At 39.5% G+C, this 25,250-nt stretch overlaps 1 protein-coding gene across 2 annotated transcripts in view; it reads right to left on the bottom strand.

Moving 5' to 3' along the window:
* LOC140195467 (voltage-dependent L-type calcium channel subunit beta-2-like) overlaps window positions 1-25,250 on the bottom strand; it is a 331,456-nt gene that overhangs the window by 216,472 nt on the left and 89,734 nt on the right. The gene's annotated exons all lie outside the window — the stretch shown is intronic.

Below are 25,250 nucleotides of genomic sequence, written 5' to 3'. Positions count from 1 at the left end.
GACAGGAAAGGAATGGAGGGTTATGGGCTGACAGCAGGTCGGTGGGACTAGCTGAGAGTAAGAATTTGGCACGGACTAGAAGGGCCGAGATGGCCTGTTTCCGTGCTGTAATTGTTATATGGTTATATGGTTTATATGGTTATAATCACGGGCATGTGGGAGTAATTAATAGGTATTGGAGAGGGAATGGTTTATAGAAGGCAATAGAGGATGGGGGAATGGTACTGATGGGAAATCTCTGAAGGTGGTGTAGATCTGAGGGGCCAAATACCCTCTTTCTCTGTCATAGGCCATGTAGTATCCACAACAGGACCACCAGACTCAAAAACAGTTACTTTCCTCAAGCAATAAGGCTAATCAACACTCCCACACACTAACCCATCATTCCTTTATCATTTCCTATCAGTCACTCTATGTACAGACACTCTTGCACCTAGTGTCACTTTATGTACATACATATAATCAACCTATGCATATAAGCTATCTTATGGATATATATTCATTGTTTTATTTATTATTGTGTTCCATATCTTAATGTGAAATTTTATGTGCTGCATCATATCCAGAGTAACAATTACTTTTTTCTTCTTTACACTTGTGTACTGGAAATGTTGTGAACACTTGTGAACAATCTGATATGAATGAATGATCTGGAGGACTTTGGCTTCAAGACAATTATTATGTTCCTCATCACTACTCCAGGTCCCAAGACCAGTGCTTTTGGTTCATATTTTACATTCAATTTGATTTGTAATTCAAGGGCTTATGTAGTAAGGAGGGGTTGGAGAAAGGTTTTCTCATACCCAGATCTCAGTGGATGACAAATCTGAATTGTCTTAAAACTCCAGTCTTGAGGCTGGAATAATCTGGACCGGGGTTTCAACACAGCGCCCATGTCATCTGGCATTTTCTTACATACAGTAGAAGAGCAAAAGAAACACTACTCTAGCTCCATGACCCTCACTCCCTTTGTGATCATTTATAGACAGTATAAAATTGGTCAACTTGGGTGTTTTGCCACTCACAGCTCTAAACTGCCAATTAACTTTGCCAATGACACTACATTAATTGGCCTAATCTCAAACAATAACAAGGTGGCCTACAAGGGAAGAAGTCATCTCTCTGACACAGTGGTGTCAAGAAAACAACCTCTCCCTCAATGTAGCAAAAACAATGGAGCTAGTTGTGGACTACAAGAGGAATGGAGATGGGCTAACCCCAATTAACGTCAATGGATCTGGGGTTGAGAGGATAAACACCTTTAAGTTCCTCGGCATCCGCATCACTGGGGACCTCACGTGGTCTGTACACACCAGCTGTGTGGTGAAAAAGGCACAACAGCACCTCTTTCATCTCAGATGGTTGAGGAAGTTTGATATTGGCCCGCAAATCCTAAGAACTTTCTACAGGGGCACAATTGAGAACATCCTGACTGGCTGCATCACTGCCTGGTATGGGAACTGTACTTCCCTCAATCGCAGGACTCTGCAGAGAGTGGTGCGGACAGCCCAGCACATCTGTAGTTGTGAGCTTCCCATGATTCAGGACATTTACAAAGACAGAAGTGGAAAAAGGGCCCGAAGGATCATTGGGGACCCGAGTCACCCCAACTACAGTCTATTTCAGTTGCTACCATCTGGGAAATGGTATCGCAGCATAAAAGCCATGACAAGCAGGCTCAGTAACAGCTTCTTCCGCCAGGCCATCAGACTGATTTACTCACGCTGATTTGAGTGTATTTCTATGTTACATTGACTGTTCCATTTATTACAAATTACTATAAATTACTATGATTGCACATTGCACATTTAGACAGAGACGTGACATTGAGATTTTTACTCGACATGTATGTGAAGGATGTAAGAAATAAAGTCTATTCAATTTCATAAGAGAGCAATTCACCTACATACCAAAAGCTGAGCAATGCTCGTGAAGCACTTTATACGGCAACCACGGAGAAACTCAAGTTATCAGTTCCAATTAACTTGAGTGATTACAGTAGTAAAGATCCAGAAAAGAATGGTAATCACTTCCTGAGAGATTTCAAAACAAATAGTTAAACCTGTTGAGGTAGATACACAAGTCCAGAATCACATACTTCCCCTTCAAGTACCACTGTACACACACCTCTCCATATCCATCGGGAGCAGGGGTAGATGTCAGGCTTCAGGAGACGCAATTCCTACAAAAATGGGTGATGTTGTGGATAACAAGGATGTTTGTCGAAAGCCACAACAAGGATCGACAACAGGGAAAGTTGGGTAGATTGAAGATCTATCTTCATTCATAGCAGATTCAATTTAATCCTGACAAGTGCAAGGTTATAAACTTTGGCAAATCAAAGATGGGTAGGACATATAGAGTAAATGGTAGAGTACTGAGGAATATTAAAGAATAGAGACGTCTTGGAGATCAAGTCCAGAGTTCCTTAGAAGTGAAAATACAAATAGATAGGTTAATAAAGAAGGCATATAATGTGCTTGCCTTCATAGATCTGGGCATAAAATGTGAAATTTAGCATGTCATGCTGCAACTTGGAGCTGTGCGCACATTTCTGGAGAATGTGGTTGTACAGGTTGCTTCTTGGACTGGAGGACCTTCTAATAGAGAGAGAGTGAGTTTGTTTTCCGTGGAGTGAAGGAGACTAAGGAGTGACTTGATAGAGATATATTCAGATAATAGGAGACACGGATACGGTAGGTGATAAAGTCTTCTTCCCATGGCAAGTGTATCAAAAGTAGATGTAAGGTGAAAAGAAGGAGTTTAAAATAGATTTGAAGGGTAAGTTCTTTTTAATACTGGATATCTGGGATATCATCACCAGAGGAGATGGAGGTGGTATTGACAAGGTGTAGAAGAATACAGAAAATGACAGCAAACAAAATGAGTGTAAATGGACAAAATGACCAGCTTGGATCTGATAGGCTGAAAGGGGCCTCTCCTGTCTTGTGCAACCGCACAATATGAACAACTGTGTTCACATTCTATACAACAGAATGCAACCATACAGATGCAACTTTTAAATGAGGTTTTGCTGTATCAGGAGGGTACGATTATTGCGATATTAGAGCACCATTAGATCTGGTGCATTAATCCCCCAAACTCATGACCTCTAGGGAATATAATTTCAAGCAATTTATTAAACTTCGGAATAAAGGTCTAGTATGAGTAATAATGATTATGAATCAACCACATTGTTATATAAATATTCTTTCACAGTTCACTGATAATCCTCTAAGGAAGAAAATTTGCCATTCTTGCCGGATTCTGTTGTACTTCAGGGAGCCCTAAAAGTACAGTGTCACATAACAAAGGAAGAGGCCTCCCGTTCACCAAATCGATGCTGACCCTTAAGCATCCACCTATACCAATTCCATTTGCTAGCATAATCTGAGGCCAACTATGCCTTGCAGATTCAAATGCTTGTTCAACCCTGATGTTAAACCGATGCTCTCCAGTTATAGATAATTGGACTAGAGGAGAAAACTTCTCACTTTCTTACGTATCTGCGCGTCTCATAACTAAAATGTAAGTGGCATAAGCAGGCTCGATACTTGCGACCCTAGACCTGTGGCTTATGATGAATTAACCCTTAGGAAACCTTTTGAGGATTGACAATAAATACCATCCTTTCCAGCAGCAACTTTCTGTGAATGACAAGAATAAAGTGGTAAAAAGGAAAGTTAGAATATAGGCTGCTGGCTTTGAATGATGTGGGTTTAATGTGGAAGTATGTTAGATGCCATCTAAAAATGAATATTTGGAAGGGTTTTATGGGCTTTTGAGGCCTTGAAAGCCACTATATAGGTGTTCATTGTTTTCTGATTGATGACATTGATGAATTGGAAAATTATATATTGCGAGATCTGATTAAGAATCAAGATGCCATCTTGATTAGAACCATCAGACAAATCATAGGTGAAAACGATTGGAATAACTGCAGACGTTCAGAATGGAGCTGCCAGACGGCTCCTTGACTATACCGAGTGTACTATGTAAACTAAGTCTAATATAATCAACGCTTTTTTAAAAAAAAATATTTTCAGGGGACCAGCAACTTATTGTCCACTTGACAAGTTAGTCGTGATTCACTTTGAATCATTGAAGTCCTTCCGATGAAAGGACTGTCGGGGTGGGGGGAATTCTAGGATTTCTTCCATGATGGAGGAACAGCGATGTACTTCTATGTCAGCAGGTCTTGAGGCAAAGACTAACCTGCAGGCTGTGGTGCTCCTTTACATTACTGCCCTTGTTGCTGTTTCTTCTGCACCTTGAGGCACATCGGGCGACAACCTTGCCATTTCTTAGTGCAGTATTTGTCCTTTATTTACAATGCTGAGTTGCCAGCTCGATGATCAACCCAGCACTATGGAAAGCATGCAAGGAGTCAGCTGGATTTGAACCTGGGACCACTCGCCTTGAAGTCCAGTGCAAATACCACCAAATCACTGGTTGGCTTAGTACTGCCCTTGCCTTTCCTATATTTGAGATGTTGGAATAACCTGGACAAGTAATTCTGCGTGCAACACAAACAAAATACTGGACGAACTCAGCAGAATCTATGGAAATGAATAAACAGTCGACGTTTCAGGCCGAGACCCTTCATCAGTCATTCTAGTTGTAATGAGTTGGCATCACAGTTGGACATTAGAATCTTTGTGATTGCCATGGTAATCCAGGACAAAGGAAGGATCAATCTGTTGAACACCGATGAATAGCATCTTAAATTGTAAAGAATAATAAATCCCTTGAGCATATCCTGTTAAAATTAAACCCAGGAATATCAGAGCGAGCGTTCCATTTGGAACAAGGCACATGCACCCACACATTCCCCATGGGCGATATTAAAGTAACAATGTGGGCAGAGCTGATGTCACAGTTTGAAGACGTGATGCAGAATTTTCTGTGAAGTAGAAATTTGTCAGCATCAGTATCAAGATCCTGGACGTATGTGAATAGAACCATATTTGGAATTTTATATGTAAATCGTGCTCTTCTTACACTGCTGCATGAAGCAGTATTTGTTACTGCAGGAATAACGTGCCCTGACAAGAACAAAGCTGTATTCACACTCTGATTTCATCTTTCCACCATGCCGTTTCCTTTCTTACTGATACAGAGAAGTGATCATGTTCTATTTTTACAAAAATATATGCACACACTTCAGGATCTTTGCAGGAGTATCCAGTGTGTGGATTGCACACAAATCTGCAGGCTGGAGGACTGGGCTTCTGCTTAGACAGCCGTATATTAAACAAATCTTTTAGAAAGATGATGCTACGAGCCTTTTGCCAACAAAACATTCCCTCATATGAAGATTAAGCCCTATAGCACACACATCAAAGTGTTGGTTTAACATTCAGAGACTGACAAAACTGAATTCATTGCATTGCTCCCAGCTCTTCAGAATATAATATAAACAAAGTCTAGAGTGAATCAGAAAAATGAAATGCTTCAAATGACATTTTTTGTTTTATATTTATAATTATCCCTAAAGAAACTATGCAGACCATACAGTGATCCTCCTTGTGCTCAGCACAACAGAGTAAAAGATAATATTTATTGTTCTTTCCCACTGTGTGACTTAAGTCTTTAACCAGCTTCATGGTAGGGTCAGTTTATAAATATATGTTTCCTTATAATTAACATTCCTGTTACAGCTGAACTGTTTAAGTTAAATGTCAGGCATAGACAAGATATTGACTCACAGGAATGAAAATTATAGGAGCTGGTGCACATATTATGTGACAGAATATTGGCCAACAGCCAACCAATGCTGGTGGAGATCTGGCACCTAATTGCAATACGCTTGCACAGGCAGACAGTGACACTTTGATGCACAAAGAGAAACAACTTCAAAGTTATGAAATTAATCCACTGCTACACATCTCTATTGTTGAGATTTATTCTCCTTGTTTTGAGTAATACTGCAGTTGACAAGCTTTTATAAATGCAGTGGCATAACATAATATTTTAGTATGAAGTATCTCTTTACTTCATGATTTTGTATAGTTTTCAAGATCTGTTAAAGAATCAATTCTAAAGCAGAAATAAGTAGAGTGTAGGGTGTTGTAATTGGTGGGAACACACAGAATTCACAAGCAGTGACATTGGGTTGGGGTTCGTCTAAAGGGACTGGTTTGACGTGATGAAGTAACTACCTGAGGGACTTTTACCATGCTTTGTGTTCAGTTCTTTGGTGTTCATTAAATGAGTTGCCATGTTTTTTCTTAAACAGAAAATATCTCCGCTGTTTTGTTTGTGAAAACTTACAAGACTAGAACCTTCAACATAAAATAAAACTCTGATTTTCTTTCCTTTTCTCCTAAAACCAGGTACAATTCTGAAAGATGACTTTGAAATCACTTTATTTAAGAATCCAGACAAAGAAATTGTGGTAGGACTAAAAAAGTTAGAATGGGAGTGCAATGAATACGAGCAATTTTATTAGGGGACTGGTGAGGAAATGGACTTCAGGAATTCTGTCATATTCAGTACATATTCTGGGATAACACCGAGAACTGATAATTTTTATTTTCTCTCTAGGATAATTCCAAAGAACCTTTATAAACGCAAATAAGAGGAATTCTGCGGATGCTGGAAATTCAAGCAACACACTTTATCAAAGTTGCTGGTGAACGCAGCAGGCCAGGCAGCATCTCTAGGAAGAGGTACAGTCGACGTTTCAGGCCGAGACCCTTCGCCAGGACTAACTTCCTAGAGATGCTGCCTGGCCTGCTGCGTCACCAGCAACTTTGATGTGTGTTGGTTGAACCTTTTTAAAGTTTGTTAATGGCTGTGAAGTGAATACAATTTGAATCTTAACCTCCATGGGCACACCCGACATGAGCAGCATGACCTACTGCCAGTTTTTTACAGAGAGTATGTGAAAACTGCTAGAAATTTCTAGCATTCTTAAGTAGCAGCAAGACCCAAACATGATGACAGGGAATGTGTTCTGATGTTGAGTTCCTCATGGCCTCCAGTACTGGACAAACGTTTGGCAACTACAGTATAGGTTTGGAGTATTTTGTAAAGTTTTGGCCACCTTATTATAGAAAAAGTGCAGAAAAAATTTACCCAGAGGTTGCCTGGACTTGGGGACTGAGTTACAAGGAGAAATTGCATAGACTAAGATCTTATTCCCGGGAATGTAGGAGGCTGACTTGACAGAGTATTTATTTTTATTTGGACAGTTTGTCTTCTTTTGCATATTGATTGCTTATCAGTCTTTGTTTATGCAATTTTTCATAAATTCTATTGCATTTCTTTATTTTCCTGTAAACATCTGCAAAAATGAATCTCAAGGTGGTATATGATGACATGTACTCTACATACTTTGATAATAAAGTTGCTCTGAGATATACAAGGGCATGAGGGATATAGACAGGGTTAAAGCATAGAGTCTTTTTCTATGAGGGAGTGCAAAGATGAAAGGATAAAGGTTAAGTATCTGGAGCATATTCTTGCAAAGGGTGATGCACATTTGAAAGGAGCTGCCAGAAATAGCGGTTAAGGCAGACACATTAGCACACTTTTGTAGCCATCTAAAGTTTGGATTGGAGAAGCTTGGAGAACATTGAGCCAAAGACTGGCATATTGGATTAGTTCACTGGATAACACAGTCATCAAGGCTGATTTGGGCTGAAATAGCCATTTGACTATGACTCTGATACCCTAGTATTTCCCTAAAAAATTACAGCAATTACTTAGTGTTCTAATGAGCATTAGGCCTTCTTGAAGTATACTAAACACATGCATCAGCCCAAACCAACAACAGAAGGAGTGTAATTCAAGTCCTACCCTGTCAAGAAGTCAGAGAGTAATCCAGCATGGATACTGGCCCTTCAGCCCACTGAGTCCATGCTAACCCAGCTAGTCCCACTTTCTTGTGTTGAGCCCATTATCTCTCTAAGCCCCACCCTGCAGGTACATATCCAAGAACTTCTTAAATGAAACCATTGTACCTGCCTCAACTATTTTCTTCAGCAGCTCATTCCATATATTCACTATCCTCTGAGTGAAGTCCCTTTTAAATACTTCCATCATCCTAAATCTGTGGAATCAAGACTATTACCATCAACTTTATGTAAGCTTCTCATAATTTTAAATACTTCCATAAGGTGGCCTCTCATACTCCTACTATCCAAGCAATGATGACCTAGTCTGCCAACCTTTCCTTATAACTCAGGCCCTCTAGACCTGGCAACATTCTTGTGATTTTTTTCTGCACTATTTCCATTTTAACTAGATCTTTTCTATGACAGGATGACAAAACTGTACACAATACTCTAAATAAAGGAACATAAAGTCTTGTTAATACCTATCAAGTTAGTTAACACCTGTGGAGAGAGAAACATAACTAACATCTCAAGTGCTGACCCTCCATCAGAATTTCCTAACATCTTTGGTTGGGTGTCAATCTATCTCAGTTCACTTCTGTGATCTGCTGTACTACAATCTTGTTGCTGGTGCTAGGGTAAGATAGAACCCAGGATGAAGATAGAACCATAGAACACTACAGCACAGAAAACAGGCCATTCAGCCCTTCTAGTCCGTGCTGAAACATTATTCCACTAGTCCCATTGACCTGCACCCAGTCCATAACCCTCCAGACCTCTCCCATCCATGTACATATCCAATTTATTCTTAAAACTTAAGAGTGAGCCCGCATTTACCACAACAGATGGCAGCTTATTCCACACTCCCACCACTCTCTGAGTGAAGAAGTTCCCCCTAATGTTCCCCCAAAACCTTTCCCCTTTCACCCTAAAGCCATGTCCTCTCATGTTTATCTCTCCTAACCTAAGTGGAAAGAACCTATTCACATTTACTATGTCTATACCCCTCATAATTTTGTAAACCTTAATCAAATCTCCCCTCAATAAAGTCCTAACCTGTTCAATCTTTCCCTGTAACTCAACTCCTGAAGACCCGGCAACATTCTAGTAAATCTTCTCTGCACTCTTTCAATCTTACCGATATCCTTACTATAGATAGGTGACAAGAACTGCACACAATACCCCAAATTTGGCCTCAACAATATCTTATACAACCTCCCCATAACATCCCAACTCCTATACTGAATGCTTTGATTTATGAATGCCAGGATGCCAAAAGCCTTCTTTACAACCCTCTCTACCTGTGAGTCACTTTCAGGGAATTATGTATCTGAACTCCCAGATCTCTTTGTTCGTCCACACTCCTCAGTGCCCTACCATTTACTGTGCATAACTTTTCTGAAGTGACATTACTGTTACTAAAGATACCAGAAAAAACAGGGTTGGTTTTTCATGTGGGATATTATCCAACCAAGATGCTAAGGGGAATAAAGATGAGGTGGTTCACCCCGGGTTTGCGGACCTGTGAAAATACACTTTGCATGAAGGTAAATCATATTGCTTTATGTAATCTGGCTCATTTTTTATTAACTTTTGCATTTTTGAATTTGAAAAGCAAAATGACAAAGGTAACATAAAGTATCAATAAAAGAAAGATCACCTAGCCAATCTAACTCATTTGTTCTAAAATTGTGACAATTAATGGAACTAATTTCAGGCTCTTTCCTTGTTCCAACCTGTTTCAATTGTCCATTTGCTGAGCTTCAGAAGTTGATTAATGCAGATTACATACCCTGGATTATATCTCAGGTATGTGTGCATCTCCATACTAGTATAATTAGGATTTATATATTTTTTCTAACTTTAACCATTAAAGCAGCTTTTCTCCCTGAAAAACTGCTTGAGAAACCTGACAATAAAATCATGCAGACAATAAATCTCAACCATTTCAAATTTACATTTTCATTAATTTTGCCTTCAGAATGTCACAAGAGGTTTCAAATCAATCTCATTTGTATTTATAAATAACTGTGGTTGATTTGAGTTTCACTGCAACTGAAATTTAATACATCTGTTGAGATTTTTAACACTCAAAGGTGCACAATTTTCCCAAGTGCCAATACAGCAAAGATAAAACTGAACGGAATAAAAATTAAAACTGGTAACATTCAAGCAGGCATCTTGTTTCCCTGTGCTGTAAACACACCTCAATTTTTAACATTGCTCCAAGGAGGAATTTTCAAATTCACACATTTATTTAATCTGTCAATTCTCTTGATGTGTAACATAAATTGATGAGGTTCGGTGTGTACCTTTCTCCCCCAATTGCTGCCTGAACTTCTTAATTAGAAATGGATTGCAGGTGTCCTAAGAATACATAATTCAATTGCAGATTTGCAGGAGTTAGAATTTAAATATGATGCCTTTGGGTACCAAGACTACAATAGCCACTGAATTTGTTACAGAACCCAATTAACTATTAAATTTATCCAAACTTCCCTGAGGTCACTTTTACCCTGCATTGAAAAAGCTTCCAAACACAGGCTTCCGATTCTTCTGATGTGAGCTCATATTATACAACTGATATAAAGTTGCACATCAGAAGCATATTGAAGTAAAATCATTCTTTTGCGGCAGAGCTGCAAACCGTTACTGAATAAGGTGAGTTAAAATGGTCAAGGTTAAGCAGTAAGGTCCATTGTTCAAGAAAAATACATTAATAAAAGGAGCAAACACAAATTATTAAAGAAAGTAATGATGGAACATCTTTCTTGGACATCAGTCTCTCCTTAGTTAGAGAAATATCATTGCCATTTGAGCTGGTGAATAACAGGCTGCACCCCTGGCTGCAGTGTGAGTGATCTAAGGACATAGTCATGCAGATTACAGTTAAGAACTGCCAGTTATCATTATGATTAATATTAAAGATTAATGATAAACATATATGGAGATAAACACAAATACAAATTTAATAATTACATTTGATTCAACTTTAATTGAATTGAAATATTAAATTCACTTATGTTGCTTAGGAAAGATCTAACAAGAAAATTAAATATAGTGTACAAATACATTTATAATTTAATTATGTAAATATGCAAATTTCAAAAGGGAGAGAATAATTGGAAATTATTGACTAAAATTATCTCTGTTAGAATTGCTTTGAATGAACTGTAACTGACACAAATATGAAAACTAGGTAGTGCAACAGATGTGAACATTCCCCAGTTTGTGCAATCATCAGTTTGCAAGTATTGGCAAGCATTTATGACAACATGCTTGAATCTCCTCCACGAGGAACTCACCAGTAATTTTAGTGTGAATCAATAATGACTACCATTGCTGGATATTATTGCAAATCTCTATGGCAAGGACATGCTTCAATAGCTATTTCACTGGACTAAGAAGCTTTTATGTTTAAGTATTACGCTCCAAAACAGCAACAAATAAGGCTTATCTTTCGTTCTGCACCAACATATTTAGCACGGCTCGTAACAGTGATGGTTATGATTTACTATCAACAACATGCAAATTTGACCTTGCTTGTCCTCACTTTTTAAATAGGATTAACTTTACTATTTTAAATTAAATCTACATAGTAACCACCCAATACTCTTTTTTTTACACTTGCTTATTGATATCCTTGAACAAATATGAACAAAAGTAAGCAGTGAGTTTGAAGCCTAAGCAAATAAGCAAAATTATGCTTCAGTTTTAATGATACCTCATGATGAGATTTCAAATCGGCGATGAAACCAATTAGAACGACAATAATCAGCAGTCGGTTAATGAATAGATTAATGCAGAGATCAGAACACTTACATAGAAAATCTGTACTCGCCGACGATGTCCCAGGCCACAGCACTGCATTAAGAGGGTGGCAGAATACAAACTGCAAGCAGCTTCCCAGAGCCTTAAGCTGTGTCACTGACTCAAGTGAACCATTGTCGAGGTTCAGCTTTCTTCAGGGTAAGAAATCTGTAGGAAATGGACTGCTGATCCCAAAGATCTCAGAGGTTGCTTTCAGGAGGGGATGAAAACTTGTTATCTGATGTAAACAACCTCTTCTTACATAACGATGCATTTTTTGATGTTACAGGTCCTTTCAGTTTTAAACAGAATTCTGAAGATATGATACAACTTGAATTTATGTATCACTTAACACAGCTGTTTAAGTCCTGTGATTCTCATCACAAAGCAGTTCTAATTTCTCAACTAATGAGTGTAACTACAATAACTATACATGTTTAACATCTGTTGCGGCGACTCTACTACACCTTGCAGTTCGCAAATTATTAGCAGCCTTATTTCAGGGTTACCTTTTCAGAATCTGATCCATCTATCTTCTGCCTCCCTTCATGATTATCCAAGCCCGGATCTGAATCACTGTCAGAAGAGTAAGCTGCTGGGCCTGCTGTACGTGTTTCAAATTATATTTGGTTAGAACAGCGTCCTTACTACCTGTTCCCTGAGAGATGCAGCAGTGTGCTTGATCATATAAATTAGAGTTCCCAAGGACAGTTCAAAATGTAGCCTGACAAATATCTACAGATAGCACACAAATACCTGTCACTGAATATCAAATTAAAGAACATTAAGGGAACAAAAATATCTTTATTAATAACTAACAACTTTGGCAGCTTGATTCCTCATTTCATAGGCTGTAGCTGATTAGCATGCAAGTATATTTTATAAAAATCAGTTAGATTTCAATTGCCAGGTGCCTGACAAGCAAGATGGGAGTCCCTGTCTGTATTATGACAAGTTACTATATACAGTACTGTCCAAAAGTCTTAGGCATTTTTATATAGCTACAGTGCCTACAACTTTTGCACAGTACTGTAGTTATTTTTTTGTATTGCATTGTACTGCTGCAGAAAAAAAACAAACAAATTTCATGACATATGTGAGTGATAATAAACCTGATTCTGATATGGGTCTCTATTGTGGAGGAAGAGTGGGAAGGAGACTGGAACAGAAGAGTCATGGTTGGGGAAAACAGGAAGGAAGAGGAGAGGAAGTAGGAAGCACCAGGGAGACATTCTGTAATAATCAATAAACCAATTGTTTGGAATTAAATTACCTTGCCTGGTGTCTTAGGGCTGGTCGTGTTTGCACCCGCACTACCCCCTGCCCCTGATATTCCTTCTCTGCCACCTGTCTCACACCCCTCCTGTGGCGCTCCACCCTCACCATATCCAACATCCATTGCTCCTGCCAGATTTACAGACTCGTTCTCCACAAGTACTGTACTGTCTTAGATTAGATTAGATTCAACCTTATTGCCATTGTGCCGAGTACAGATAATAAGCCAATGAAATGCAATTAGCATCTGACCAGAAATGCAAAAGAATAGTATTATTTATAAATAAACTGCAAATAAAAAGTAAGTGCTACAGCATACAAATATAAAAGTACTGAGACAGTCCAATATGAGTATAATATTGCTTAGCACTGTGATGTGAGGTTCAGCGGGGTCACAGCCTCAGGGAAGAAACTCTTCCTGAGCCTGCTGGAGCGGGAGCAGAGGCTCCTGTAGCGCCTACCGGATGGGAAGAGAGTAAAAAGTCCATGGTCAGGGTGAGATGCATCCTTGATAATGCTTTTCGCCCTTCCCAGGCAGCGTTTATGGTAGATGTCCTCAATGGTGGGCAATTGTGTGCCGATAATCTGCCGGGCAGTTTTCTTAGGCTCTCTAGCTAAGACTTTTGCACAGTATGGTTATAATGTACTGCTAGACTTTGCACCAGATTTGGAGGGCCAGAAGCTCAATTCGTTTTGGACAAGGAAGACTTTAAAATGGTTTTTGATCTCAGAGAGAGGAAGAGACTGGAGTAGTAACAACTTAAGTTATTCCCATGGAGCACAAAGCAACCCCAATAGAAGGTAGTTCTGACACCTGCCCTTTCTGTAGTGCTAACGGAATGTGCAGATTGTCATTCCTGGATACCCCACCTTGTAGGATGTTAAAACGACACTGAATTCTTATCTTTACCATGGAATCAGTTAAGCAGTGAGGTTCTCTGCATTCAGATGGGTTCCTTGGCAACCAAGCAAAATGCCCTGAGGCAACGATGATATTGGAGTGACAAACTAAAGATGAATCAAGACCATCAGGACAATTGCCCTTTAAGCTGATTGTACTTGGATGAACTTTATGTTTATGTTGAAGAATCAAAAAGAGAACATTCATTTTCAAGGAAGAATAAAATAGAATGGAAGATCAGGGATTACTGCAGGGAATTTGTTTTCTTTCTGGGTTTTCCGTGAACCTGAAATGCTAAGGTGTGGAGAAGTTCAGACACATACAGCTACAATGAATGGCAGATCATGCCTGCCTATGATGCCTGCAGTATGACCCACACCACTCAAGCATGTGATGCTTCCTTCAGCACAGTATCTGCTTGGGCAGCCTGTGGAACCTGGCACCTGGTACTCACCTCCGTGAGCTCCATTGAGTGTAAGCTACTTACCAGAATGTCTGTAGACTGCACCAGTGCTTTAAGTAACACTGCACTTCTCTTCCAGCCATGTGGGTCTTGCGCAAGACCCAGCTACTGCTCTGTCCACCCTATCGCAGCACTCTGCCAACCACCCCCTGGCACCTGCAGGCAGAGATCTGGTCATCCATTCCCGGTATCCTCACCAACAACCTATCTACAAAATATGAATTCCACCCATCATGTTTCCAACCTAACTCCAGTGACATACCCATTGATTTGCTCTCACCCCCGCAAACCCTGACCCATGGATCTGCACCCTGTACCTGACCACCTAGTCTGGCCTCTCACCCATGTCGAGACAGCCTCAGCACCTGTACCTGTTCATCTAGCGCTGCTGTACAAATCCTGAAACCCACCTATCAACCTGGCAACCTACTTGAAGCAATTTGTGAGCCAATCCCCATCACTAAAGCAAACAAAGTACTGCCACCATACTACAATTCACATGACCCTAGCACACCCACACAGTGATCTCTCCCTTCAACAACTACAACCAGGCCAAATGAACAACTGAACAATCCCAAGCACTCCCATCCATTGATCCCCAACTAATCTCCAACAGTCCCACCCACTGACCTTTTAACTCAACTGAAACACTCCTAGTAACCAAACCCCCGCCATTTGCTCTACACAGTTCTTGGCCAGGCACGCTGTCTGAAACAGGCACCCCTCATGGATTCAACCTCGTGTCAGCCTCAGAGACTGCAATTACAGTAGTATCAGAGATGTGGCGCACATGTGGGTGTAACGGTTCTCCCTAACAATTTTTACCTAAGAGGCACTGATCTCATCAAGAATGATGGGTCATTGCTGTTATGCTACCCAATCTTACCTTGTGGGATGTTACATTGTGCAAACCATGCCACAGCCATCGGGTGTCCATCTGTGATTCTCGCTTAATCCAAAATTGCCTCTCTGCATTCATAATGGCCTTCCAGAGGTCATAGCTGGACTTCATATAAAATAGGTCACCAGCCTTAAATGCCACAGATCTAACCCTCAGTAGAATATGAATCCCCTGGTGTATCCAGGGCTTCAAATTGGGAAAGACTCAGAATGTTTTTGTGGTTACACGCTCATCCAGACTTGTCTTTATGAAGTGAATAATGACTATTACACATACATTGAATACTTGAACGTCATCCAGTCCACCATCTCAAATCAATCCTACATTTACTCTTACAGTCCAGTTGTACAGCTCTTTGTAGTCCCCTTTACTGGTGTCACACTCTTTAGTCTCTGTCTGATCGCAGGCAGGAGAAGCACAGTCAGGTGGTCGGATTTATCAAACTACAGGCAAGTATACATTCTTGAAAGTGGTGTAGCAATGGGCAAGTGCAATCCTACCCTGCAGTCTTGTTTTGAGAGGCAACAGAGGCCTCTGCAGTGTTTCCAGAATTATGTTTATATAATGTAAATTCTTTGCTTGCATTAAACATTTAAATGTTATCTCATGTTGGATTATCGCCTAGATTTTCACTTTTTTCGTAGTTTAACTTTCGTCATGCTTGCTTGTCTGTTGATATAATCTGTTTGTTTCTAAATGTTTGGTGGATTTTTAGTAATTTATAGAATAGCTGGTTCTTTATTTTATGTAGCTCCTTTTACAGCAAGCTGTGACATGCCATAGATCCAACTATCTCATTGGCTGTTTTTATCAAAGAATTTCCTTATCTAGCTAGTATGAGGTAGTTTTCAGTATAAGACGGCCAATGTTTCTTTATTCTTTGTCTTCTTCCTTCAGTTCTTACAGCAGAGTAAGTTAGTTATTTATTTTTATTTACTTAGAGATTCAGCACAGAAAAGACTCCTCAGGCTCACCAGGTTGTGTCACCCAGCAAACCATTGATTTAACTCTAGCCTAACCACAAGACAATTTACAATGAACAATTAACCTACTAGCTGGTGTGTCTTTGGACCTTGGGAGGAAACAGGAGCACCCGGGGGAAACCCATGTACACACTGGAAGAGCATAAACAATTTCTCACAGAGGATGCCAGAATTGAACTCTGACGTCCCAACCTGTAACAGTGTCGCCCTAATGGCTAAGCTACTGTGGCACCCCACTGTTGACTGTTACATTGGTTACTGTTCTTTGTTACGAACACCAAATAAAATGGCTATAATCATGAACTTTACACCTCATTGTTGACTTCTGTAGAACCTTCTGGAAAATATCATCTCCAGGTCCAACATCCTTGATGGCTGAATGACGAGAAGTGGTAAATAAGTATTTCATATTTCTATATGCACTCTAATAGTCAAGGCATAACTCCAGTTTGGCAAGAGACAATAGAGAGAGTGATGATTGGGAGAATGAAACTGATGGTAGGGCCATTTAATAAAAAGAAGGGCAAATGACTGGAAGAATCCATTTGAAGAGGAGGATTGTGTTAGAGGCCAGAGGAAACATGATTCTTAGAAGAAGCATGATTTTTGATAGAAGTTAAATGTACTTGTACATAGAAAATGACATTACGTGATCCAAGTTCTGTAGGTCCTCGCTTGTCTTTTAACAAGGTCCATGATTACCGTGAGTACTGGGGACCACGGTTAGAGTGGTTACAAGCAGAAACAGGACTGATGCTGTGCGCTCACACATCACATCACATCAAATCAATATGAAGGATATTTTGCGTTGTGAATAATAGATCAGCAATCATTAATTTCAAGGTGAAAATTATATTCATTTTCTTTTGAAGTGTTAAGTCAAATTTCTATTCAAATTTCTATGTGTATGTAAAAGACCCTACAGTCAAAGAAATGACCTCTCCAAAGTTCCTCTCTCAAACTCATTAAAAGAAATGGCACTGGTTGTTTTTGGGACACTACAGTGCTCAGATTTAGTTAGTTTCTGGCTTCTTCCCCCTTCTTTTCCATTCCCAATGAAGGATCTTGACTTGAAAATTCAATTGTTTATCCCCCTCTATAGATGCTGCCTGACTTGCCAAGTTCCTCCAGCATTTTGTGTGTGTTGTACAAGTTTTTCGGCATTTGTAGTATCCCTTGAGTTTCAGATTTAGTGTTTGCTAATTCTGATTTGCGGAGCAAAGTTGAATGAGTTATTGTGATTCCTACCCACTGTCAGTACTATCAGATCTTCAAAATCCACCTGAACCAGAGGAGCAGGTAGAAAGGTCCTTGATTAAGTTACTTCTCAGCACATGAGCTGTCCAGCTAATGCAATGAAATGTCAGCCAAGATTATTGTAGTAATTCCTGTCATCCTTATGCAGAGCTCTGCTTAGATAAAGCATAGGTCAAAGAATCAAGGTTACATAAAACTAACACACACCCACTCTCTCCACAAGCAAAGCTTTATCCCAGGTGTTTGGAGTCACAGAATTATTTGCAATATTTTGAAATCAAAAGTGCAATAAATTCAAGATCCCACCAAAAATATAGACAATAGATTATAAATGAATGTAGCAAGACTAGGAATGTGAACACAGCATTTGGGAAATACGCTTCAATACAATCAAGCTTGCTGCTGCATAATTTGACCATAAGACATAGCAGCAGAAATGGGCCCATTGAGTCTGCTCCGCATTCCATCATGGCTGATTTAGTGGCCCTCTCAACCCCATTCTCTTGCGTTCTCCCATAACATTTGACACCCTTACCAATCAAGAACCTATCAAACTCCACTTTAAATATACACAATGACTTGCCACCACAGCTGTCAGTGACGATGATTCACCATCCTCTGGCTAAAGAAATTTCTTCTCATCTCTGTTGTAAAGGGTTGTCCTTCTGTTCTAAAGCTGTGCCCTCTGGTCCTGGACACCCCCGCTAAAGGAAATACCTTCTGCGAGTCCATCTATCTAGGCCTTTCAACATTCAATAGGTTTCAATGAGAAACACTAATTCTTCTGAATTCCAGCGAGTACAGGCCCAGAGCCATCAAATGCTCCTCATATGATAGCCCTTTCATTCCTTGATTGTATTTGGCCATAAAATATAACTTAATACATGGACACAAACATTGCAGACAAGGCCAGCATTTAAAATCCATCCATGAATGCCTCAGAGCTAAATGATCCATCGAACCATTTCACAGGCAGCTAGGAGTCAATTACATTGCTGTGGGTTTAAAAGTATATACAATGGCCAAACTGAGTAAACACGACAGATTTCAAAATATATATCATTGTGGACTGAAAAAACCACCATATATTCTTATATCATATGAATGATGATGGCATTGTGTCTTGACACATGTAACAATTTGACTGCTTACAGCAGGGTTTCCCAACTTGGGGTCCATGGACCCTTTGCTTCGGTCTATGGCATAAAAAGGGTTGGGAACCCCTGGCTTAAAGAAACAGATTTTTTGCATCTGTAATAGGAAGCTTCCCCACTTGCACTTAAAGAGTGCTGGTTCTGTTTCAGGATGGTGCTTTGGCTGCTGTCTTCTGATTACAAGCTACTGGTTGATTAGTTGCATCGTGGCCTGTTATGGAAACACCAATGTCATTGAATGGAAGATGTTAGAAAAGTAATGGATAATCTTCCCCACACCTACACCGAATGTTGTTGCAGCAAAGCAGCATCCATCATCAAGGAGCCCCACCACACAAACCACGCTCTCCTCTCACTGCTGCCATCAACCCATACTACCAGGCTCAGGAACAGTTATTACCTCTCAAGAATCAGGCTCTTAAATGAGAAGGGTTAACTTCACTCACACCATCACTGAAATATTCCCACAATCTATGGACTCACGTTGAAGGGCTCTTCATCTCATGTTCTCAATGCTTATTGTTTATTTACTTATTTTGCTTTTGTAGTTACACAGTTTGTTGTCTTTTGCACATTGGTTGTCTGTCCGTCCTCTTGGGTGCAGTCTTTCATTGATTCTATTGTGTTTTTGGATTCACTGTGTATGCCCACAAGAAAATGAATCCCAGGGTTGTATATGGCGACATACAGTATATGTACTTTGATAATAAATTTACTTTGAACTTTGAGCTATTATATTTGTGACTGGTGTTGGTAGAAATCCTTTGACACTTCTTAACTGCCATTTATATTGTTTCTTGTAAGCTAAGGCAAATGTAAGGCTGCATGCTTAAATGGAGTAAATCTGCTCTTCATCTAGCCCGCAATTCTAACCAAGTCATCTAGAAATTCACAATGTGAATGTCTGCCTACAATTGCTCTTTGATCCCTCATACCAAACTTGTAACCTCTGCCATCCTAAATGGCTGTGGATTGAAGCAATCTTGACACCATCTATTGTATGCTCTACAGAGGTCCCTTATGCTCTCTTATATATGAAGTGCCTGAATATTTTCTGTATAATGCTCTATTTTGGGAATGCTAATTGTGAAGGACATTTTCATTTTATGATGTGAAGGACTTAACATGCATGATTGTACACTTCGAAGTTTTTCACTGTATCCAGATACACGGGACAATAATTAAACCAGTTTATCAATTTATATATCTTTGTCCTCAGCTGCTATTTAATCCTATGCTCGAATACTGACACTGTACTCCCCATGGTATCTTTGCTCAGTTTCTCTATTAGATTCTCCTTAGAAAATCTTGAAAGAACATTCTCTCTCACCTTTTCATTCTCTCTCTTTCAGCACTAAACAAAATGAAAGAAAATGAATTTTGCTTTATTGCCATCGCCTGCACAGGGTGCACTGATTAACTGATTCACTGTGATCTCTACTTCTTATTCCCTGACAGCAGAATTTTGAGGCCCTGTTTCAGTGGTTTTGATCAGCAGTACTCAATAAATACTTTGAACAGTTTCTTCAAAATATCATTTCACACAGAAGCTAATGGACAACTATTGTTCTGAAATTCATTGCTGTCAGCTATTGTGTATTGGGGGTTGCCAGTCAACCAATCAACTCTTGTTATAATGACCTGAGTAAACCTAGATCTTACATCACGTGTATGATGACATGATTACATCATCACATGCCTATGTCTGTTATTTATATATAAATACATCATAATCGTCATTACTAAAAGTAACATTATAATTACAATATTTGTAGAAGTAACTATATTTAAATGCCCTTGCTGCTATGACATTTGAACTCATACCCCTCAATAACATATGTAGTTTGCTAATTCACTGACATAACGATCTACGAGGTATGTTAGAAGTAACAGGGCAGGAGGAAATATTGTTAACATTTCTAAAGATCTTCAGTTTTAAAGGCTAGTGTTTCCCTTGTACGAGTGTGGTTCAACTCCAGAAGTTTCAGCAAACATTGGCCAATATTTTGCAATATTAAACCAGTAGGCGAGGAGAAGGAACAAAAAAAAAATATTCTGCCAGAACTCCACAGTAGAGAGGAGAATCTATAGCCTATTCTTCTATTGCAGTAGGAAACACCCAAACACCCATAAATGCTTAACTAAAAAAGAGTGAAAATGAATATCTTTCCCGGAGGGTGATTACTATATTACAGTCTCTGATTCCAATGAGTTGGCAGCCATTGAATATTTTCCTTCACTGATAAACATACATTTATCTGAAAAATCAGCATCTGAAGACTGATGAGAATATTAAAAATAAGCTCTATAGAACAACGAGAGATCTGGAAATAGAAACTGGGAAATATTTTAGAGGAAATTTGAGGGAAAACACTCAAAAGAGTTCTGAAGGGTTATTGGAAAAAGAAACAGTCTTCACATTTCACAAGATGTGCCTTTTGCTTTTATGCACCAAGACCTTGGAGGTAGGATTGACATAACTATTCCATTTGGCTGACACAGCACATTGGGACAAATGGCTGTACTCTCTGCCATATATTCATATGATTCTATAACACATTAACCCATCCCACACCTACTCCCCAGCCAAGGGAAACATCGTTCCGCATCCACAATGACTTGGTCCTGTCAGAGTTTTCTCTATACTTCAGTAAGATCTCATCTCATTATTCTCAGATACAATACTGAACATAATTCTCATTATTCTCAGACACAACACTGAATATAGTTCTCATTATTCTCGGACACAACACTGAACATAGTTCTCATTATTCTCAGACACAACACTGAACATAGTTCTCATTATTCTCAGACACAACACTGAACATAGTTCTCATTATTCTCAGACACAACACAGTATAGCACAGAATCAGGCCTTTCAGCCCACCATGTCAACAGTGATCTAAACTAATCCTCTCCGCCTACACATGGTCCACACCCGCTTAGTCCCTGCCTGTTCTTGCTTCTATCTAAATGAATGTTAAACATGGCCCTTATATCTGCTTCCTCCACCTCACTTGGCAGTGGTTCCAGACACCTACCACTCTGTTTGTAAAAATCTTACCTCGCAAATCTCCTTTAAACTTTCCCCCTTTCAAATTACAAGAACTAGTTAATATACACTTAATTGACTTACCATCTCCCTGTACTTCAATCCCTCAACCCAGGAATCAATTTAGTAACCCTTTCATTTTATTTCTCCTTTTATTGCAAGTACCTTTCTTAGGTAAGGAAACCAAACCAGCATTCAATGCTGCTGGTGGAGCCTCACTTAGGCCTGTACAATTGCACTAGAACATTATTGCTAACATGTCCAAAACCTCTTGGAATAAAGGCTATGATACAATTTGCTTTCTAAACTGCCTACTGCCCCTGAATGTTTGCTTTTGGTGACTCATGTACAAGAATATCCAGATACGGTTTTACATCAATATTTCAAAGCCATCACTATTTAAATAATAATAATAAGAATAAAACAGAAAATACTGGAAAAGGACCACTCAACCTGAAGCACTAAGCTTGCTTCGCTTTCCACAGATTCTGCCTGTCAAGCTGAGCGCTTCTACTTTTGTACCAAATTTCTAAACCTGCAGTTCTTTCGATTACCATTTCAATAAATATTGTGTCTTACTGCACTTTCTACTAAAATGGATAACTTCATATTCATCCATGACATCAGTCACATATTTGCCCACTCACTCAGCTGATCTAATTCACCTGGCATCTTCTTTGCCTCACAACTCACAGTTGCACTCAGTTTCTTAGCCTCTTTGTATCTATCTCCATGAAACCATCTCAGACTGAACTAGGTAGTGCTCATCCTATTGTGATCTTTGGCTCAGAAACCCCTTTCACCTTGTGAAGTGCTTAGGAGCTTTTCTTTTCTATGGATCAACTTAAATGTGTGCTCTTGTGTTGTTATAGAAACAAAATGGAAGTGTAAAAGTTAACTGGTATGCAATGTACAAGTACTTTGTTGTGCTGAATTTATTTGTTGTGCGACAGGAGAACTCAAAAATGGTTATAATATCACCTCATTAGGTACAGGAGGTGTCTGCTAAAGAAGCTACTAAGTGTATGTTCATGGTCTTCTACTGCTGTAGCCCATCCACTTCAAGTTTCAACGTATTGTGCATTCAGAGATGCTCTTCTGCATATCACTGTTGGAACATGTGGTTATTTGACTTACTGTTTTCTTCCTGTCAGCTTATATTCTTCCGGCCATTCTGCTTTTGACCTCTGTCATTAACAAGGCATCTTCACCCACAGAACTGCTACTCAATAGATTTTTTTGCACTATTCTTTATAACCTCTAGAGACTGTGTTGTGTGAAAATCCCAGGGGATCAGCAGTTTCTGAGATAGTCAAAGCACCCCAGCTGGCACCAACAATCATTACATGGCCAAAGTCACATACTGTAGATCACACTTCTTCTCCATTCTGAAGTTCAGACTGAACCCCTTGTCCATGTCTGCATACTTTTATACATTGTGTTGCTACCACATGATTGGCTGATTAGATAGTACATTATGAGTAGGTCTATCGGTGTGTCTAATCAAGTGGCCACAGAGTGTACTTATCCCTAACTGTCCAAATAGTCATTTCAGTTGGTAATTAAGAGTTAACCATAGGGACTACTGCTGATAAGGAGAGCAGATTTCCTTCCCTAAGGGGTATTATGGTGATCTTTCTGTTTCTTTTAACAATAGTAGTGGAGATTCATGGTAACGATTATTGATAGTATCTTTTCTGAAAAGAGGCTCTTCTCAGGAAAAATGGTCATTGATGAAGATCACTGCTGTTTTCAATGTGCCAGAACGACTCTAAATAAGTGGAGGAAAATGGCATTTGCAGATCAAGTTCTCCAGCCAAGTTCAAGACATCTTGAAGGTAGCAGTGAGCCCCTCTCTCCTTTATGTTTTTGTGGACTGCCTATACAGATACCTCAAGGAACTGGAGAGGTCTCACCATTGCTGCCTCCATTCTTACAAGCCTGACACCTGATACCTCAAACAGACTCTCTATTCCAAGCTCTTTCAGAGTACCAGGTCAGCAGAAGAAAATATGCAAGTATATAACCTCGCTAAGAAAATGCAACATTCCCACTTACTGCTGGGAAATCTGGCCCATGACCATCTAAAAGGCAGGTAGGTGGAGATGGGTCCATGGCCAGGTCAGCCATGATTTTATTGAATGGCACAGTAGGCTCAACAGGCCATATGGCCTACTCCTACTCCTATTTCTTATATTCTTATTTAAAAGAACATTTGAGGTACTCCTCAGAACCATACATCCATGCATTGGCATCAGATAGAAACCCAATATAAACAGTGGAGGGAAAACACCACCTCACTGTCTACCCACTTACCTGCCTCACCTATGGGAGAGCAGTTCACACATTGACATCATCAGTCACCCCAGGATCCATGGAACTGGAGTAGAAGCAAGTTATTCTCAAAGCCAAGACTACCTGAGAGGATTATTGATGCTTGTTTTTTTATAATATATCGTACTGAATGGTGGTGCAGGCTCGAAGGGCCGAATGGCCTACTCCTGCACCTATTTTCTATGTTTCTATCTACTATCTACAGATTATTAGTCCAGTAATATACCTAAAAAGCCAACTAACTTGTAGATTTTTTATAACTGAAAACTGGAGCTTGGTTTTCACTGTATTAAGCTGCTGGATTCTGCTCTCAATAAACATGATTTGAATTAAATTTGGCAATGTTCTTCAACACTTGTTTAAAGGTAGATACGTCAATGTACTGACAAAAGCTTGCTTCATTAGTTGCCCCTGCCTACCACTTGGTGGGGTGCTTGGCCATATTTCAGATTCCCAACCATTCGGTGACAAAAGAAGATAACTTTATTGCCTTGATGCTTATTTTTCACACAGATTCTTGAATATATAACATTATGTGTAGAAAATCATAATGAATACTCATCTTGGATTCCCCTGTTTATCATGGCTGTGCTGCCAGTTTGAGGAGAAGACTATGTTCTTTTCTAAATTAATAATCATTTTGGCCCTTAGCCATTTGCTGGATCTATATTGCATCTCCCCCAGTTCCCATTTCCCGCTCCACTACCTGGTGATCAAACTCCATGTCTCTTCTCTTCACAGAACCCCTTCAACCTCTCTCTGTCAAAGGGGCTCGTATTTGAATGGCTCAGTGAAAAACTGACATTTATGGGCACTCAGACGTCCAAGTCGGTCATATCTCATCTACCATAGTTTAGTTGTTTCCTTCTGATGACCATTCAAAAGAAAATGAAAACTTATTCTCCCAACATCAGAATGTTAACACCATGAGCATGAGGACTCATGAAGTTGTGACCACTGATAGACTGGAAGAAAACATCCCAAGGACTGTGTATATTATATCCTGTGGCTCAGAAACTTTTCAGTCGTTTTTAGCCTCAATACTTGGAATGGGTCAGGTGCTTACATTACGACAAATCTTCTACTGATATTTGATAAATGACATGCATTTCCTAGATGAAGGTACTACATGCTGCATATATGAAACAAGTGCTCATGGAGCTCCATGTGTTTCAATAAACAGTCAATGCTAACACCATACTAAGTTCCAGCTGCTGGCTCTGGGATGTCCACTCATCTGTTCTCCTTAACACAAAATAATCTACAGATGCTCTTGTCA

This window comes from Mobula birostris, chromosome 3 (assembly GCF_030028105.1).
Source record: "Mobula birostris isolate sMobBir1 chromosome 3, sMobBir1.hap1, whole genome shotgun sequence".
Taxonomy (NCBI): Eukaryota; Metazoa; Chordata; class Chondrichthyes; order Myliobatiformes; family Myliobatidae; genus Mobula; species Mobula birostris.
The sequence above is the reverse complement of the archived record's forward strand: the minus strand, read 5'-3'. Positions and strand labels throughout refer to the sequence as shown.